The 19,186-nt window shown below is 38.8% G+C and overlaps 1 long non-coding RNA gene across 1 annotated transcript; it reads left to right on the forward strand.

Annotated features, from left to right (window-relative positions):
• Positions 1-14: 14 nt before the first annotated feature.
• On the forward strand, positions 15-17,673 carry LOC103103731 (uncharacterized). Its single transcript, XR_001624340.2, has 3 exons — positions 15-122; positions 13,707-13,774; positions 16,133-17,673. It is a non-coding gene; the product is annotated as an uncharacterized LOC103103731 (long non-coding RNA).
• The last annotated feature ends 1,513 nt before the right edge of the window (positions 17,674-19,186 follow it).

Raw genomic sequence — 19,186 nt, forward strand, 5'->3', positions numbered from 1 at the left:
GCGCTGTCCTTCGGGAACAGGAAGTCCCGACTTCTCCTCTCTGAGCGGAAGCGAGGCTGCGGGTGGTGGCTTGGTCTTGCTGCGTGGCCAGTCCACTACCCCACTTGGAAATGGATTTTTAGGTGTGTTTATTTTTAAGTATATTTATTTAAGCCCATTTGGTTTTAAGTTTATTGCCGGTTAGATAACATTCTGGTTTTATTTTATGCAGTTAAACACATAATTTTGAGATGTGACCCAGGCCTCCAACAGACTGCTTAAGGGGCTCCTGACTGGGTGGGACTGTATTCCAACTAGCCCCTAGCTGGTTGTAGGCACTTAAATGTTGACTGACGGACTTGGCCCCTGGCTGCCAATTCCAGACCTGCCACAATCATTAAAAAGTCACCAAAACTTCGAAAGTTTCCCTCTGCTTATTTCTGTTTTTAAACTGCTTTTTCTTTATATATATATTTTTTTCCAGAGCTTAAGTTCTTGAACTGGCTTAAGATCGTCCTCACACTCCCGACCCCTCCCTCATTACCTGGAGACTTCAGTCTTAACTACTTCTCAATTGCTCAGATTCTAACTCCACTAACTCAGTCACTAGAGTGGTCACCCTCAGGGTCATCACCGACAAAAATAGCCTGATTCCGAATTCTGAAAGACCTGTGCTTTACTCTTCTGATTACAGCTGCACTGCTGGTCTTCAGTGTACCAGCTGTTTATAAAAAATATAGGACACCATTAGACCAAGTCAAAAGATCCATATTAGCTCAGACTTCATTGCTATTTGTCTCCATGCTTCACAATTCTGAAACATTCTTCACTTTCCCTGCAACCTCTAGTTATTCATTCCCTCCCAACTTAGCTTAGGCCATCACTTTTATTTTTATTTTAATTACCATACTTTCTTCTTGACCTTATAGGTAACCTGTTTAACTTCATGATCTCTATATTTGAATTCCCAACCCCCATTTTTCATCTCTTCTAATTCTAGCCCTGGATCCATCCCAAGATCCTTCTTATTTTTTTCTACTCTTGCTTTAGAATGCTGTTAGAGAGATTAACTGCCCTCAACTAGGACCTCACTGCCTTACTATTCCTTTTCTCTGATTATTTATATTACAGATCCTACATTTATTTCAACTCTCTTTTCTATCCATTATGAGCTCTATTTTCTTTTTTTTTTCTTTCCATTTTTATACCAGGCATCCTGCATATCCCTATCTCCTTTGTAACAGTGTCAGAAAATAAAGATGACTTTTCTTGTAAAAAACAACCCCTCTACTGGTACCCATGATCCTAATCTGTCTTCTCCAACAACTTGTCCCTTAAAAAATAACATCTCTCCTTAATTTTCAGTATTTCCTTACTTATTGGCTGCTATTGTCTCCTCTTATCCCAGCCTCAAAAAACAAAAAATCTAGGTGGTAACTCCATGAAATAATGGAGTTCAAATTAACTAGCTCAGATAATTACAAATCATGTGGCACTGAGCAAATCATTTAACCTTTCTGCTTCTCAGTTGCTTTTTAAAACATTTTTTTTATTTAAATCCTTACTCTTCCATCTTAGAATCAATACTGTATATTGGTTCTAAGGCAGAATAGTGGCATGGGCTAGGCAATGGGAATTAAGTGACTTGCCTAGGGTCACATAACTAGGAAGTGTCTGAGGCCAGATTTGAAACTAGGACTTCCTAACTTTAGGCCCTGGCTCTCAATTTGCTGAGATACCCAGCTGCCCCTGCTTCTCAATTTCTTGGTCAATATAATGCAGAGGTCCCTTCCAGCCTTAAACTTATGATTCCGTATTTTCCCACATTTTATAGAAAAAATACTACCACCTGGTCCCCAATATTATCTGACCTCAGAAGCTAAGTAAGGTCAGGCCTGATTAGTACTTAGATGAGAAACTGTAACAATTAAATTAGTGAAGCCATAAACTGTGATAATTAAAAGAGTGGGAGGCATAAACTGTTATAATTAAAATAGTAGAGCCATAAACTGTGAGAGTTAAAATGGTTGAAAGCTATAAACTGTAAGAGTTAAAATAGTGGAAGATATAAATTATAGTAGATATAAGAGTGGGTGAGTAAATTGTGACCGCAGAAAATATGTTTCACTACAGTGTCTTGTTTTTAAATCAATATATAAGGTGGTTGCCAGGGAAATATTCCCAATTATGAATATACCCAAGTCAACTGGGTTTTATAGAGAATTTAATTAATAACACAAAAAAAGAGAGAAAGAGAGAAAAAGGAAATAAGTATGAAGGGCCTTAAGCCAACATGGCCTAGACCCGAATCTTAAGAGAGAGAGATCAGTCAGTCAGTCTTTTATCACTCACCACAAGGTCTGTCTTAAGCAAGGATTCTAGTGACAGAGTCTCCTCAGAGAGCCTTCCAGCCAGAGACTGTTTCAAAGGGCCTCTCTCAAGAGCCTCCAGAGGGACAGAGTCCCCTCAGAGGAGCTCCAGAGAGACCTCCTTAGAGATTGTCCTCCAAGAGTTTCTGTTCTCCAGAGCCTCTCTCAAGTCAAGTCAATTATCAAAAGAAGAGAAAAAACATTGGTTTTGCTTTCTTTTCTTTTCTATTTCCTCCCTCATTATTCTAATTCCTCTTAGAAAAATTGAATATTGTGTATATCTTTAGTTAGAAGTGCATTTAGGATTACAAAATGATTATGTTAAATGATCAATGGGGAGACTAGTCTCCCAATGATCATCAGGGGGAATTGTAAATCTTGAAATTTCTCAGACTTGTGAATGTTAAAAAATTTCCCCATTGGGGAATTCTCAATTAGAACAATTCCCCCCTGGGAACATTCCACATTTGGATGTGAGAACTCTATTTAGATTAGAATTGGGAAGACCTCTACTCTACCAGTACCTAAGGACTGCTTTAGGGGAAAAAACTCCTTGCTAAACAATGAGGGTACTTGGGCCCATACTTATAGTGAGGCAAAAAGTTCTTTAAGCCATGCCTATTTTTAGAAGTAATACAAAGGGGTGCTAAGTACCTATTAAAGGTCAGGCAACTTGTAAACCTGCCAGGAGCAAAGAGGTGAAAACTTATTCTGAAGTTTTTCTGGTTCAAACATACTAAAGAGATTAGTCGACCCAGCAGTGTTTTTTTCTGATTCAAACTTACTAAAGGGATTAGTCGACCCAGCAGTAATGGGCTGTCCTTTAGAAAACGTCTACTGTGATTGGTAGATGGAAGAACTTAGGGGAGGTGACATAGGAGAAAACCCCCTATATAAGAGAAAGCAGAATCTCTTGAAATCAATCCTTTTGAGGAAGAGCTCTGATGAGAATCCTTTTGGAGAATCTCTTGAGAGAGGCTCTGAAGAAGGGAAGCTCTTGGAGGACAATCTCTAAGGAGGTCTCACTGGAGCTCCTCTGAGGGGACTCTGTCCCTCTGGAGGCTCTTGAGAGAGGCCCTTTGAAACAGTCTCTGGCTGGAAGGCTCTTTGAGGAGGACTCTGGCTGGAACTCTCTCTGAGGAAACTCTGTCACTAGAATCCTTGCTTAAGACAGACCTTGTGATGAGTGATAAAAGACTGACTGACTGATCTCTCTCAATACTCAGGTCTAGGCCATGTTGGCTTAAGGCCCTTCATACTTATTTCCTTTTTCTCTCTTTCTCTCTTTTCTTTAATTCCTCATTGTATTATTAATTAAATTCTCTATAAAACCTAGTTGACTTGGGTATATTCATAATTGGGAATATTTCCCTGGCAACCACCTTATATATTGATTTAACCCCAAGACACTGTAGTGAAACACATTTCCTGTGGTCACAATTTTACTCACCCACTCTTATATCTACTATAATTTATATCTTCCACTATTTTAACTCACTACAGTTTATGACACCCAACCATTTTAACTCTTTTAATCTGCCACAGTTTATGGCAGACACCTATTTTAATTATAACAAAACTGCCTGGGAATAGTAGGTTCAGTGGTCAATGAGGTCCTCAGTGCATATTTTTCTTTTAGGTAAAGCCTCCCTTTATTGTGAGTGAAAGGAAAGAAGCTGCAAAATACTGGTCCTTTTACACCTTCATGACCTAAAGGCCAGCCCAGCTCTGTTACATTTTTAATCCTCCCTTGGTTTTCTTGGTAGCTTTAGGAGGATTAAGGTTACTTAGTCTCTCTGTCATTGACTTCAATGACTTATAATTAAAATTCTCTAGAAACTGCATATTGTTAGTAAAAGTTGGAGAGAAAGAGAATTGCATAATCACCTGGCTGAGCCTAAAAGCTGCAGGGCCAGTAAGTCTCCAGAGCCAAGAGAACTATGCTTCCTCTCTCTCATATAAAGCCATTGACATAATTTCTTCTGGGTCTCTGGTTGAACAAACTTGACCTCAGTCTAGATCAGAGCCCAGTCTTCTGGATACCAGGAGTCATCAGGGGCTAGGGGCCAGCCTCTTCTTGGATGTCAGGGAGGCAGAAGGTCTCTGGCATCCTCTCATAGTACATATGTGTGCCCAGAAAAAGGGCAGGTTGATACCAAACCAAAATGGGCTTTCAAGTGGAATGAGATACAATTTATATTAAATTCACCCTCATCAATTATGATTCCTCAATTTCAGAGGTCCTTTGTGTCCCGGTTCCATTTAACAATTTAACAATTAGATTATCTTTTATAAGGGAATATTTATTTCGAAAGTAAACAGACAAATATTCTACCTAACATCTTGGTGTGATATAGGGTGGGATAATCCCCCTCCCGCCTTATAGCACCTTAATAGGTAGGGGGAGAAGGGACAATAGGTTCACAGTTTAAGTTAGCTACTACATATCATTAGTTCCTTCAAGTCCCAAGTCAAAAATACCCTTGGGCTTGTAAAAATGGAAATTTTGAACCCTAGACTTCAATCCCCAGAAGTCCTTGGTATTTACCAGAATTCCCTATAATCTCTCCTGAGTCCCCAGGTAGGCGAGATCACAATTGGTATTTAACTGGCAGTAAAGCCTCCCACGTCTCTGCTCTTCCATTGCAATTATGTAGCAAGTGTAGCAAGTAAGCTAAACATGGGGATTTTGAATGGACTAATCAGTCATGGACACGTGGTTTTTATTTTGTATCTTCTTTATTCCTTGACTTTTAATAATCCTTAATAAACCTCATAAAATATAATATTTTTATTATTAGAGATATAATTTAATTTTTACAGGCTTGAGTCCCAGAATCCTAGCTTCATAAGGCTTTTCTGCTGTGTTTGAACTTGGATTCCTGACTTTAAGGTCACCATGGCTTTGAGTTCCCTGTGTCTGCAATGGAAAAGGAAACATGAAACAGGCCTATAACCCCAAAACCAATTCTTGAGCCCACAGGGCCTAAAAAAAGAAGGAGAAACATAGCCACCCCCTCACTTAGTTCATGATTCCAATGCTGTAGATTGTAAAATTTAAAATTAAAGCTCAATAATAATATTATATTTTAAGAGACTTATTAATGATCATTAGAAATCAAGGAATAAAGAAGATACAAAATAAAGACCACATGCCCATGGCTGGTTAGCCATTTTTTAGTAAACTCCACTCATCACCAGCAATACTGATTCTACATCAGAGAGAAGGAGCCTTCAAAGCCCACACCCTTTATCCTCTGTCTACAGGAAGTACATAATGACAGGAAGTCAGTGGGCTCTTGGGATATGTAGTTCTTTTTTAGGGTAACAGATTTTCAATCATTCAAGATGAGCAAGACCTTTAGACCTGCTTTGTTGGCAGAGAATGTATTGGAAGGTGACTTGAATTATATTTGGATAATGTTGACTATCCCTAAATACCTCACACAACCAAGAGGGAGATACAGGGAATTCCAGTTGAGTGGAGTTCATACTACATAGGATTACCTAGGTTCTATACTTTTCTTTCTTTTTTCCTTCTCACACTAATCTAATCTACTACCATGTTTTCATCTCTATTAGATAAATGATTCTCAAATCTGTATCTCTATCCATGTCTGCTCTCCTGCACTCTTGGCCCTCATTGAAAAGTATTTGTTAGCTGCCTCTTTAAGTTTGCGTGTCAAATTCAATATATCTAAAAACAAATTTTATTATCTACACCTCCAAACTTGCTCTTTCTTCTTATGCATATTCCAATGATGAATATCCATTGCTAGGCAGAAGTTTCTCCCTTGTTGTCCTATCCCAGAGATCTCCTCCCCTCTTTCATAGAATACTATAAAATACTATAAAACCTGTAAGCTCCTTCCCTTCTTGGTTCTATTCTGGGACTGCTCAGGGCTAATCTGAACAGTTCTTGTGAAGGAATATTTGCAGGGTTACCTATAGAGCTCATGTCATTGTCTTATTAGGTTAATCCTGATTTTTCTTATCAAAATCTAGAAACTGTAATAGACAAAAGAGTGGTTGCCTTAAACTGTGACCGCGAAAATATGGTTTCAAGACTTCGAATTGCCAAAACTGTAAAGATAATTTTTTGTGTCCTGATTTTATATTAAAAATAAAGTGGTCGCCATGGGAAAATTTCCCAAATATGAAATACCCAAGTCAGCTGGGTTTTTATGGAGATTTTAATGAATACAAATAAGGAATTAAGGAAAGGGAGAGAGTAAGAGGAAATAATGAGAAAAGGGCTAGGCCAGCCTAGGCCAGCCTAGGCTTAAGCCTTAAGAGAGAGATCAGTCACTCTTTTATCAACTCACCACAAGATCCTTCCAAGCAAAACTCTAGTGTTCAGAGAGACCCTCCAGTATAGCTCAGGAAACTCCACTTCAGCTTTCAAGGCTGAATTACCTTTTAGCCATCGAGACAGAGACCAGCCTCCAATTCAGCTCCATAGGTGAATTAACTTCAGAGGCCTTTCTGACCTCCTTTTAATGAGAATTTTTTCCTATGTCACCTCCCCTAAGTTTTCACATCTACCAATCACAGTAGATGTTTTCACAGGACTGACCATTCTTAATTCACACCTTGTTATCACCTTCTCTGGGTAAACTAAAACCTCACACCTCTTGTTAAGCTTGCTTAAACTTTTAATTTGATTAATTTGACCTTCATAAGTACTTAGCACCTTTTTGTATTAGGTCTAAAAATAGACCCATCTTAAGGGTTTTAGCTTTACTTTAAGTATGGGTTAAGTACTTTTCATTGTTCAGTAAGGAGTTTTACAACTTTATCTTCCCCTAAGGTATGCCTAAGTATGGGTGGATTAATGTAAAGTTCTCAATACATTCCTGATCAAGTACTTCCATTGTTTAAATGGGGAATAACCTTAACCTTTTGTTCTAAGGTAGAGTCTGAGAAATTTTAAGATTCACAAAACAAAGGCAATTCTAAATAGCCCAAAGCTAGGTGAAACAGCATCACTTTGACACTTAAGTTACCAAATATAATAATCGTTTTTCAGTCCTCATCATTTTTTTTACTCTTCAAAACATTTGACATGGTTCACCATCATCTATCCTGGATAGTTTCCTCCTTGGGTTTCTATGATACCACTCTCTTCTTGTTCTTCCTAACAATCTTCTCGGGATCATCTTCACATTCTTGCCCTGGTCCTTCTCTGTCTCTGGCTTACTGCTGGTCTATCTGCTATTTAGCTCTACCTGGCTGTCTCATAGCTTCTCAAACTCAACATATCCAGAACAAAATGCATTCTTCTTTACTTCTAAACTTCTTCTTCCTCTTAATTTTCTTATTTCTGTGGATGACTTTATCATCTAGTCAGTCATCCTCTACTTCACCTCCCCCATTCACTCAGTTTTATTGAATCAAGGGGTTACCTGGAATGCCTCATGGAACTGAGATCAGCCAGTTTCAGATACAATTGGAGTAAGCATTTGGCATGGGAAGAGGAAAATGGATTAGAAAAGGAGAGAAGGAAGAAGCTGAAAGACCAGAGAGTCATGCAGGTTTTGTTTAACTGGTATGAATAATTGTTTCCTTTATAGAAGAATATCTTTGATCACATTTGTGAATTTTCAATTTACTCCACCCTGCTTAGTCTAACAAAACAGGAATGTCTACACCCCTACTGGATAAGGATTAAGTATCAAGAAGGATGGCCTATGATAGACATATGCTAGCAAATGACAAATCAGAAACAGACCTCTGGGCTGTCCTAAGTCAAGCGTAAGCTACCATTGGTACATGTGAGAAGCAGGAAGTGATATAAAAAAACAGTCTATATATTTCTTGCCACTTCCTCTTGCCGGCCGCTTTTCGCGGAGAGGTGGCTGGCAGCAGTGTGCTGAGCATCTTGGCATCTTGGCGGCAGCTATTGTCCGGGTTTGGCGGTGAGCTTCCTTGATACAAATACTGGGGGAACCTTAGTAGCCTAGTTCAGGTGAGGGTCTTCTCTGAGCTCTTTTGGAGTTTAGGCTGATTCTTTTCTCCTTTACTTTCCAAAACACTATTCTCTTAGAAAGCCTCTAATCTTCTGAAGAGACCTACTGATGGAGGTCTTTGAACTCCCCCTGGAACAGGCTAGGCTGGAGAAATCCTATACCCTTTTACCTCTCTCTTCTTCTTAATTCCTTCCCTCTATATTAATTAAACCACCATAAAATTTTCAAAACTGACTTAAGTATTTTATTTGGGATTTTTCCCTGGTGACCAATTAAATTTAGATTAAGTCACAACCCTAACATTTACCCTTACACATTGTGTGCACATTTTCTCTAGCAAAGCAGATCCAATTTCCTTCATGTTTTAGTCTTCCTGTACTGAGTCCAAAAACATCCAGCACAGGGTAGCCAGTGTTCTAATGATGGACATTTCTGTATCTTGAAGATAAGGTATGGTCTGTGGCAGGTTCATACAAAAAATCTTTATGATTTGTCCAGAACCCATGAGAGCTTGCACTTTGGGCATCTTCCTCTGGCCTCAGAGCCTTATTAGCTGTGTAACCCTGAGAAAGTTACTTAACCTCTGTTTGCCTCAGTTTCCTCTGAAATGGGCACACTAGCTCCCACCTCCCAAGGTCATCATGAGGATCGAATGAGATAATCATTATCAAGCACTTTCCACTTGGTAAGCACCATGTACATTTTATTATAATCATCACCATTTCAGTTATTTTCTGCTGCTGATGAAGCAGCATCATGAATAGCACAAATAGAACAAATTTCAGAGCAGAAAACCTTAAGAGACTTTCCAGGTCAATTGCCTTTGTTTTTCAGATGAGGCAACAGTAGCCCAGAGATGAGGTAACAAGGTCATAATTTTAGAATTGGGAGGGACCTTAGAGATCGTCCAGGACTTTTATTTCCTACATTAGGAGATAGAGATCCAGAGAGATGATGCCCATCACCTAAGGTCACAAAGTAAACAACGGAGCCAGAACTTGACTCTGTCAACATGGAAATCTAGAGATCCCCAGTTTATTTAGTTTAAGTATAGAAACCCCAGGTTTTGACCTTGTCACAGGAGAGTTTCCCCCTGAGGGAAGGTCCCTCTTCACCAGACAGTGAACTTCCTGGTAGTTTGGGTGGGAACAGCTAATCCCATCCAATATTGAACATCCCTTTTGTCCCAATGGTTTCTTCCCCCTAGGCTAAAGTCCATGACCAAGGTGACCCAGCCCTAGGCTGAGTCTTTCCCTTTTGTGTCCATTGTAGGGCCCCAGCCCCTCACTATTATTCCTGTCTGGAACTCTTCATTTTCCTTTCTTACCATTGTAAAGTCAATCAACTGTCCCTCTAATCCTAAAGCCCCCAGGTCATCTAGAGTGGTATATAGGTTCTCTAAGTTCTTTTGTTCCTCGGAGTCCATCCTGAGTCGGTGGCACTCCCAGGGGCTGGTGACCAGAGCGTCTTGACTCCGGTGCAGTCTTGGAAATCAGCTCTGTTGTCGTAGTAGCAGCGCTAACCCCTTTTTCCCTTGATTAAAGAGTGATTTTGACTATTTAATAGTTCTGTGTTTTTCCTAGTTGACATTAATGGAGGCCCCAGCGAGATCCGAAGTCCCCGCGGCCTGAGCCCTCCAGCTAACGAGGACCCCAGACTTGAGGTACCACACACAACCTGTTTGGGGTTGGGTCAGGAGTCCGGTTAGCAAGGGCCAGGTAAGCGGCTCTCTCGGAGGTAGGACTCGCATCTCTGGTTTGGGAATAACTCGCTCTTTAATTAAGGGATCCTTAGTCAATTTGTCCATAGTCATTGGACATGGGTAACAGCTTGTCTGTTGTCCCAAAATTTGGTGGGGCGGTCTGTAGCCCAAAGAAATACGGCCGAAAGTTATATGGTTTCAAAGTATGGACCTGATGCAAGAAAGTACTTAGAGAAGTGGCAAGCAATGACAAAGGCCAATCCGAAGGTAAGCTGGCCAAGGTGGGGTTCACTCAATGAGGAAAGGATGTTGTTTCTGCAGTCTGTGTTAAGCAAAGCAGGTCGAGAGATTGAAGAAGTCTTCAACCAAAGGCTCGAGGGACACACTCGAAGAAAAACCAGGTCAGAACGGTCCATAGACCAGGAGAAGGGTAAGAACCAGAGAGAGGTGAGGGCCAGGAGAGCTGGTCAGAGGCGTGAATGGTTGGCTGAAAGTTTTGAATGGGAAACTCAAGTTTGGGGTGTGAGAGCCTTGAGTGTTCAATTGAGGGTCTGAGTAACTGCTTTAAGTTGATTAAAAGAGAGAAAGTTTCTCCATGAATTGAGATACAATGGTTTGAGGTTTAAATGGTTTATTATTTAAATAGTTTTGCAAAAAAAAAAAGCTCATAGAAGCTTAAGAATTTAAGTTCTGGATTTCTTCTCAAATTTTTTTCTGTGGGCTTTTGCTTGTATTGTATGTCTAATGGATTCCTTAGGCGGAGACTTCGCTAATAATCAAATGCTTGTGATTTAAATGTTAGCAAATAATGTCTGTAAGTTGTGTTAACAATGAATTGCTCCCAAAAGTTGAAGAGGTGAGACCAGAACTGGTGATCTGGATATGGGAATATCCAACAGGAGGCAAAAGGAGGTCCAGAAATTCTTAACTTTAAGGTCTAATTTTTCTTCCCAAAGTTTTGGTTTTGTTAATGGGTGAAATATTGTGTATCAAGCACAGTTAATATTAGTAACAAGGTGCATTTTATTCTAGGTACTAATTGGTTATTTGAGTGCTATAACTTTACATTTTTCCAAGCTGTTAATTGTTTTCAAATAGCAAAGTGTGAGTTCTGGAGTAAAGAAAGTTCATTTTAGGATGGTCAACTGCAGACCTGACTGGTCATTGAATTGGTGTAAATGACAAGAAATAATGGGGAAAAGGGTATTGCTTTAAATGGTAAGGAAGCCCAGAACATTTTAAACTGACCAACAAATTTCCTCTTTAGAAGCGGCTTTAGCCTTAGGCCAAAGTGGCTTGAGGCAAGGATAAGAGAAAGGGAAACTTGGAGCCAAAAGTAAATTAGAGCAAAAAAAAAGGAAAGAAAGAAAAGAAAGGAATTGTAGAAGTATTCAGAGTTAAAGGTAATTTCTAAGCTTTCTTAGTAATCCTAAATTTTGTGTTTGGAAAAACATATTACTGGTTTTAGATTCTGAAAAAGTAAAAGGATCATAAACTATAAACTAATTTTTGAATTTTTAAGGTAAATTTCCAGAGTGCAACCATTACAATAGATTTTTGTTTTAAAAGACCAGTGATTACTGATAACTAATTTTTACTTTTTTTTAGTGGAGAGAACTAATGGTTTTGTGATCATTATTTCTGATGATCATTGGCACATGACCGCTAATAAAGGAATTTCTCACCTGGGAAATTCTAAAATTTTTTAGGAATGTCCTGTATTTTACCACCCCAATTCTGAAGTGTGGGTGAAGTGATTAAAACCTATTAGTTTAATTTCAAGACATTTCTTAAGAGCCAAAAGCCTGGACAAGATTTTCCTGTAGCCTATAATCTGAAGGATTCTTGAAGACATCCCTACGAGAAACCTGAAGGAGCCCCAAGATATTGGATCCGGATAAGTATTGGGTCTCATCATTTTCATTGACTAGAAATGTTTCTGTAGCAGACATAAAACTATTTTTATTTCCCCTGAAGATTCTATTTACCCTGAGCAAAGTCCCTTTTAAGTAGAGAACCTGGAAAGGACAGAGCTATTCCCCAAACTTAGTGGAAGTAAGAAAAGTTTTAAAAGGGAACATTTTTACCTGACTACGGTTTGAAAGTGACAGCTGAGAATTTGCAGCAAAGATTCCAGAGTGCTAATTTGTCTCAAAGTAGTATCAGAAGAGGTTAGGAAGAAATGATGGAGCCTAGAAATGATTGTTAGTAATAGAAGATAAATATTTTAAATCTGGACCATGGTTATGGTTAAGTAGCTAAAAGGAATGAAATCAATTTCAAAATCCCTAGCATCTCAACCTCCCTAAAGGGGGGTGTGTGAGTTGAGTGTATAAGGTTTTAAATTTAGGAAAAATTAGAAGCATTTTAATAGTGAGAATTTTTCTGCTTTTATATTTCTACAGTTTGTAGGATTTTTATATTTTGGTAAAGTAAGGCAATCTTTCTAATTAAGCATGTAAATTACATGATTTTATGATTTGTGTGGAAAAGACATTATTAAAATTAATAAGATGGAATTACAGATTTGAGGTTAGCAGTGTGGATAATCCTTATAGTGAATAAGCATATAGGGAGTAGATCAAGTCCTGTTAAAGAATGTGTTTATAGATCTCTCTTAAGTTTTCTCTTGCAGCAGCAAGGAAGCTGGCTGATACCAAAGGAGGAGCCTGCCAGAGGACAGAAGTCTGAGAGAGAGGAGGCTGAAGGCATCATCAGGACCCACCAGAAGTGAAAGACTTAAGAATTTGGGAATTGGGGTAGTGTTTTGATTGTTAGTCAGTTTTTGGCCAAAGGCAGACTGCCTGCCTTTCTGGCTCAATTGTCAATGTGCCGGTGGCATTGGGGAGCGCCCCCAAATGCCAATCACCAATATCTGTGTCCCTAGACTTTCTCACCAGTAGGGGATGGAGTTCAATTCCATATAGCATTACTCATTTGTCCATGTTTGGTCAGCGACGTTCAGTCTTGACCAAAAGGGGGGTGTGTCAACATGGAAATCTAGAGATCCCCAGTTTATTTAGTTTAAGTATAGAAACCCCAGGTTTTGACCTTGTCACAGGAGAGTTTCCCCCTGAGGGAAGGTCCCTCTTCACCAGACAGTGAACTTCCTGGTAGTTTGGGTGGGAACAGCTAATCCCATCCAATATTGAACATCCCTTTTGTCCCAATGGTTTCTTCCCCCTAGGCTAAAGTCCATGACCAAGGTGACCCAGCCCTAGGCTGAGTCTTTCCCTTTTGTGTCCATTGTAGGGCCCCAGCCCCTCACTATTATTCCTGTCTGGAACTCTTCATTTTCCTTTCTTACCATTGTAAAGTCAATCAACTGTCCCTCTAATCCTAAAGCCCCCAGGTCATCTAGAGTGGTATATAGGTTCTCTAAGTTCTTTTGTTCCTCGGAGTCCATCCTGAGTCGGTGGCACTCCCAGGGGCTGGTGACCAGAGCGTCTTGACTCCGGTGCAGTCTTGGAAATCAGCTCTGTTGTCGTAGTAGCAGCGCTAACCCCTTTTTCCCTTGATTAAAGAGTGATTTTGACTATTTAATAGTTCTGTGTTTTTCCTAGTTGACAACTCCAAATGACTATCCTTTTCACCTCACCAAAGGTTATGTACGGTTAGTAGCAAAGTGGGGATTGGAACCCAGCTTGTTTTTTTCAGTCCATATATTTTCCATCTTTGTGTTTTCAGTGCCCAGAGTGCTGGCCCTGGAGTCAGGAAGACCCAAGTTCAAGTTTGGCCTCAGACACTTAATAGAGGTATGTTCCTGTACAAATTAATTAATGTTTGCCTCAATTTCCTCAACTGTAGAATGGGGATAATAATAATAGTACCTCCCTTTCAGGGTTGTAGCAAGGATCAAATAAGATAATATTAATAAAATACTTAGCACAGTGCTTGGAACTTAGTTGGAGCTTAATAAATGCGTCTTATGTCCTTTCTTTTGTGAGAATTTACTTTTGATCTACTATGTATTAATTCCTGTATATTAGGAAGAATGACTGTGTATTCCTGTGTCAGAGATCTGGGACAGAGAGCCTGCAGTTTCTTTTTTTTTTTTTTTTAATATATTTTATTTGATCATTTCCAAGCATTATTCGTTAAAGACATAGATCATTTTCTTTTCCTCCCCCTCACCCCCCATAGCCGACGCGTAAGTCCACTGGGCATTAGATGTTTTCTTGATTTGAACCCATTGCTTTGTTGATAGTATTTGCATTAGAGTGTTCATTTAAAGTCTATCCTCTGTCATGTCCCCTCAACCTCTGTATTCAGGCAGTTGCTTTTTCTCGGTGTTTCCACTCCCATAGTTTATCCTTTGAGCCTGCAGTTTCTTGCATTTTCTTTGTCCTTGGGAATCCTGAGGAGTGTCTTCCTTTTTAACAGAATTTGGTTAATAAATAAAGGGGAGGGTTCTTTTCCTGTGTAAGTGTGACCAGAATAGACAAACAGAATGGGGGAGGGGGAGGTAGGTTAATGGACCACCTCTTAATTATCTATCACCAATTAAAGATATCTTGAAATGGTTAAGGGAGGGGGCTGAATAGTGAACTCCTATTTATTAAGTTGGCTGATTCAGTTCTGTCATCTCTGGTCATGAGAGTGAAGAGCTCTGTCACTTTATTGGTTATGATGCTCGCCTAACCAATGAACCTGATATATTAAATAAACTTACATTCTTACCCCCAAATCAGCCTATCAAGATAATTTTAAGTGTTAACACCTGTGTATTCTTGAAAATATATTTAGTAAATGTTTGTATAACTCAGTTCCACTGTAATGTAGGTACCAACATGACATGCTGACAAAGCTATATATGCCCATAAAACAAAATACACTGAGAATAAAGAATTTCTAGCAGTTTCTTTACTTGAGGTCTATAAATGTATTTTTTGCTCTAAAATTTTTTAGAAATTACTTGGTTGGTTACATTAAAATTCCTAGGTACCTCACCTTCTTCCTCCCCTCCCTGCACCATTTTGTCAGCCCCAAACAACAAAAATGTATGTGTAAATGTAATAGAGGGAGAGAAATGGAGTTCCCCCACCACTGAATTCAGGACCAGAATGTGGTATAGATGGAATGGAGCCAAGAGGTGGAGAGAGGGGATATAATGGTTTCTCCCTCTCTTTCCCTGGTAAATCCCACTGTGGTTGCCTTCAAAATCACAGGTTACTGTTCCCTCAGAGACTTGGTTGAAATAAAATACAGGACAGACAGCTCTCCTTCTCTAAGGAGAGAAGTGTAACTTTCCTCCCCCCAAACTCCAAAGTCTCTCTTCTTGGAGACTCTGAAGCAGACACTTGATCTAGCAAATAGCTATTTGTCAAATAGAAAAAACGCAGAACTATTAAATAGTCAAAATCACTCTTTAATCAAGCGAAAAAGGGGTTAGCACTACTAGATTGTGACCACAGAGCTGCTCCCTGAGACTGCACAGAGTCTGGACGCCCTGGTCATTGACCCCTGGGAGTGCCACCAACTCAGGATGGACTCCAGGGAACAAAAGAATTTGGGGAACCTATATACCACTCTAGATGCCCTGGGGGATTGGAGTGAGATGGACAGTAGACTGACTTTACAATGGTAAGAAAGGAAAATGAAGAGTTCCAGACAGAGAGGGGCTGATGCCCCACAATGGGCACAAAAGGGAAAGCCCCAGCTCAGGGCTGGGCTGCCTTGGTAATGGACCTTAGCCTAGGGGGAGAAACCATAGGGACAAAAGAGATACTTAATATTGGACAGGATTAGCTGTTCCCACCCAAAACTACCAGGATGTCCATTGTCTGGTGAATCAGGACCTTCCTCAGGGAGAAACCTCTCCGGAGACAAGGTCAAAACTTGGGGTTTCTGCCCTCAAACTAAAAAAACTGGGGATTTCTAGATTTCCATGTTGACAATAACAACTGAACCCCTTCTCCCCAAAGCCTGCAGGGTCAGGCTTTGCCTGCTTGACCCTATAGGGTCAGTTATAAGGGCTGTCCTAATTCCTAGCTGTCCTAGCTATGATATCAAATTCAAGGCTCTCTAGAGGGATTGAGAGGAAATCTTGTGGTGAATGGCTTTCTGGCAAAGTCCTATTTATTCACTATGGTTTGTCTTCCACTGGATACTAGGGTCTGGCTTCCCAGGAGGGTGCTGAAGGCTCAGGGGTTTGCTCAGATCAACCTCTCCGGTGGGCTTCCCAAACAGAAGTGAGTTCAACTGTTTGGATCTTCTCAGTTTCTCTGTTCCTTCTCCTGAATTCTCTCTCCTTCATGCCCTTCCTTCCAGCATGATAAGTCTGCTTTCCTCTCTTACATAAATTATGCCCTTTGTGTTTCTATTTGTCAGTTCTTTCTCTGGAGCTGGACATTTACAAATTATTCTTCAAATATTAATTCTGTAGCTACATGTATTGTTTTCTTGGTTCTACTTATTTCACTCTTCATAATTTTATGTAGGTCTTAAGTTTTTTTTTTAATTAACTCACTCCTTATTTCTTATGTTGCAGTAGTATTCCATCCTAATAATATGCCACAGCTTGTTGAGCCATTCCCCAATTGACGGTCATCCCCGTGATTTCCAGCTCTTTGCCATTACAAAGAGAACTAATAAAAATATTTCAGAGCATATAGTTTCTTTTCCTTTTTCCCCTGATCTCCTTGGGAAACAGATACTATAGGGATACTGTTGGGTCTAAGGTAACACACAGTTTTATAACTGGACATAACTCCAAATTTCTCTCCAAAATGAACAAAATAACAGTTCTGCCAACAGCGTATGTGTCTCCATTTCTCCACATCCCCTCCAACATTTGTGATTTTGCCATTCTATATTTTAGCTAATTTGATAAATGTGAAATGATATCTCAGAATTCTTTTGATTTGCATTTCTCTAATCAGTAATGATTTAGAACTTTTTTCAAAAGCCTACATATGGTTTTGACTTCTTCATCCAAAAACTATTTGATCATATCTTTGACCATTTATCAATTGGGGATGGTTCTTATTTTTACAAATTTGACAAAGTTCTCTATTTTAGGTATGAGATGTCTATCTGAGAAACTGTCTATAAAATATCAACCTCCCCCCCCCCCATTTTCTGCTTTCCTTCTAATCTTAGCTACATTAGTTTTATTTGTACAGTATCTATTTTTCCTGTAATGGTTACATCTAACAAGGCTCTCTTTCTCTTGCTTATTCATAAATTCCTCTCCTATCATAAATCTAATAGGTAATACATTCCCTGTTCTTCTCATTAGCTTATGATATCTCTCTTTATATCTAGGTCATGTGTCCATTTTGATCTTAATGAATAGTGTAAGATATTAGCCTATATCTGGTTTCTGCCAAACTATTTTTCAATTATCTCAGCATTTTTAAACAAATAATAAGTTCTTATCACAAAAACTTGGATCTATACTTTTGTCATATATAAGGTACTATTATAATCTTTTATCACTCTTTGTTGAATGTCTGTTCTGTTCAACTGATCCAGCTTTCTATTTGTTATCAAGTACTAGATAGTTTTGATAATTACTGCTTTATAATACAGTTGTGTGAACTTATTTTTGAAAACTATTTTTATAAGTTTACTTCAATATAATTAGTTTCTGTTCTAATCCTATGCACTTAAAAAAAATACAACGCAACATTATTCTTAGGAGTCCATGACATATAAAAGGTTAAGTTCCATTCTAGAGTAAGTCAAAATTGTAGACATAAGGAAGTGAGGTACACTAACACAGTAATTTCAAATGCTTTTATATTTACTTTATTATATGTGCATATTCAAACAATGGACTCTAATATATTTAATAAACATTTTTCAAATACTTTTCATATGGTATTTGTCATGATACTTCTTCATATCCATGCTCTTTGGTCATTCAACATACAGTCTTCACGGTTATTCATTTTGGGGAAAATAGATAATTTCAATCTTTTATTATTACCTCTAACATAAATCTTTGAGATGGCTAATGGGAAAATGTTCATCCTATTGTTGTAATGACTATAAAAAAATACTCTGGGACAAACTGTGCAGTAATCTGACAGATTTCTCTATTCTTTAAAACACATACATTGTTCTCAAACCTAATCAAGTACACTCTACCTTCAATTTGCTCTTATTCCCCTGAGTGAAAAATCAAAGCTTTCTAAAACAGCGCCAGTCTATTGCTGATATTAGAAGCTGAGGCAAATAAGGAGGACTAATTTATGAAATATTATTTTTTAAAAGTATGGAATTGTAAAGTATAGGTCATGTAGACCACTGCATGATTTACTGAACCAGGGAGCAGATTCACCAGCCTCTGGTTTCTATTATTCTGATAACTTGAGATTGAACTTTTAATTTATGCATTGAGCTGAAATAATGTCCTTTTATGATCCTTCCTCCCAGCACCTTGCTTTTATCTTTGATGTTTTCCTAGCCAGATAACAGAGCAAAAGAATGCCCTTTGTTGACTAGAAGGTGAGCTCCTCTTTCAAAACAAGGGCCATGTGGTCATGCTGTAATAATTGTTAAAAGCTTAAAATTAGAAACTGTGGAGCACAGGATTTAGAGCTAGAAGGGACTTTAGGGATCATTTAATTCTCACTCCTTTCCCCATTTTACAATAAAAAACTGAAGCCAAAAGATGTTAATTAACTGACTTCACTGAAGGATTTGAATTGGGATCTGCCTCTTAATTCATTGCTCTATCTACTAGATCATACTGACTCCCTAAACCAAGATTCACCCTGGTTTAGCCTGAAACTGATACCTCACAGGCTCTTTTCCCCATCACACTTTGAAGAATTTTGGTAAAGTATATATTATCAGCATAATTCCTACGTGCATTACTACAACCTTTTCTGTGACTCAGTTTTCCTCTTTTATAAAATAGAAGGTACTATATGAAGTCAACAGATTATGAGGTACGTCATAGATGTCAAACATGCAGCCCATGGCCACATGTGACCCACAACACTCCCGAGTGTGGCCTGAACCATAATAAAATGTAATTGAGAAATATTTGACAAAACAAACAAAAATACAATAGAGCATAGATAATGTAACATTTGAAAACTAAGTTAATATGCAGCCTTTTGGGATCCTTATGTATAGTACAGTGACCCCTACTTTTAGAGTTTGACACCATTGGGGTACATGATACACTGGAGAAAAATGTTTCACAATTTGCA

The sequence above is a fragment of the Monodelphis domestica genome, chromosome 8 (assembly GCF_027887165.1).
Source record: "Monodelphis domestica isolate mMonDom1 chromosome 8, mMonDom1.pri, whole genome shotgun sequence".
In the NCBI taxonomy this organism is placed as follows: domain Eukaryota; kingdom Metazoa; phylum Chordata; class Mammalia; order Didelphimorphia; family Didelphidae; genus Monodelphis; species Monodelphis domestica.